The sequence below is a fragment of the Schistocerca cancellata genome, chromosome 3 (assembly GCF_023864275.1).
Source record: "Schistocerca cancellata isolate TAMUIC-IGC-003103 chromosome 3, iqSchCanc2.1, whole genome shotgun sequence".
Taxonomy (NCBI): Eukaryota; Metazoa; Arthropoda; class Insecta; order Orthoptera; family Acrididae; genus Schistocerca; species Schistocerca cancellata.
Window position 1 is genome coordinate 807,009,493 of NC_064628.1, and position 1,648 is coordinate 807,011,140.

At 48.7% G+C, this 1,648-nt stretch overlaps 1 pseudogene; it reads right to left on the minus strand.

The window, feature by feature from the left end:
* Positions 1 to 656: 656 nt before the first annotated feature.
* On the minus strand, positions 657 to 774 carry LOC126177616 (5S ribosomal RNA; annotated as a pseudogene).
* Between the last annotated feature and the right edge of the window lie 874 nt (positions 775 to 1,648).

The following is a 1,648-nucleotide window of genomic DNA, read 5'->3' on the forward strand; positions in this document are numbered from 1 at the left end:
CAGTAGCTTTATGAAGTGAACAGCGTGGACTCTGTACTTACTGGACGTACAGATCAAAGTGATTCTTGTTATGAACTGACAGCTCCCATACAGCAGCTTCCGGAGCGGGTGAAGGGTGAGGCAAACCAGGCGGAGTATGAAGTATTTTTAATATTCTGGAAGACGAATGACGACTTATAAGAAACCGTAAAGAAGTCTGTTTCGACCAGCGTAATACAGACTTCTAAATCATATTCTTCCTCCCGAACAGGCCACGAAGGCCCAACTTACCGACCTGCCGCCGTGTCATCCTCATACCATAGGCGTCACTGAATGCGGAGCCGGCCGGAGTGGCCGTGCGGTTCTAGGCGCTACAGTCTGGAACAGCGTGACCGCTACGGTCGCAGGTTCGAATCCTGCCTCGGGCATGGATGTGTGTGATGTCCTTAGGTTAGTTAGGTTTAAGTAGTTCTAAGTTCTAGGGGACTGATGACCACACCAGTTAAGTCCCATAGTGCTCAGAGCCATTTGAACCATTTGAACTGAATGCGGATGTGGAGGGGCGTGCAGTCAGCACACCATTCTCCAGGCCGTATGTCAGTTTCCGAGACCGGAGCCGCTACTTCTCAATCAAGCAGCTCCTCAGTTTGTCTCACAAGGGCTGAGTGGACCCGGCTTGCCAACAGCGCTCGGTAGACTGGATGGTCACCCATCCAAGTACTTTCCGAGCCCGACAGCGCTTAACTTCGGTGATCTGACGGGAACCGGTGTTACCACTGCAGCAACGCCGCTGGAAAATCAATTTCTTACCTCAGAAATCACTAAAGTGGAAAGCTATGACATCTTTACAGAGCGTAGGGACCTTACTAGGCAAGGTCCTAGTGGAGGTGGTTTGCCATTGCCTTCCTCCGACCGTAATGGGGATGAATAATGATGATGAAGACGACACAACAACACCCAGTCATCTCGAGGCAGGAAAAACCCCTGACCCCGCAGGGAATCGAACCCGGGACCCCGTGCTCGGAATCGAGAACGCTACCGCGAGACCACGAGCTGCGGACCCGGTACTGTGTAGCAATGTGTTTCCTAAGTTGACTGCTTTCGATCCATAGCACACGTTGTGAAGTTAAAGTATTTATGTATCAAAGCGCTTCTTCTCACGAACTAGCATGTCACGCAATAATTTGACAACTACGATAATTAGACAGTGAAGTAAAGGATTTCTCTAAGTCAGGGCCGGCCACAGTGTGCAAAATTTTACGCGTGCGGCGTGTGCCGCCCGCGGTCGGGCAAAAGCACGGCCTGTCACTTGGCTTCGTTCGGTCCTTCTGCTGCTAAAAGGTTTGTTTCATTTCTTTCATCAGTTGCCCTTCTTTTTCCTTGGCATATTTTATTCTCTGCAGTTCCAATTTCTAGAACTATTATTAAAAAAAAGTTTGCAAGAGTGCTTGGCTAGGCCTGGGTACTATTCAGCATTACAATGGCGTCTCTACTCGATAGTTTGGCGACCTCGCCATAAGCTATATCAAACTTTTCGAATGTACTATAAGCTGTGAATGTCTCAATAGCTTCACGAGCAAATTATTTGATAGATAAAACAGCAGATCAGAGATTGGTGGCCTTCGAGCGCACAGGTAATCACAAGAATCTTACCCGACTTAAGCCTTTG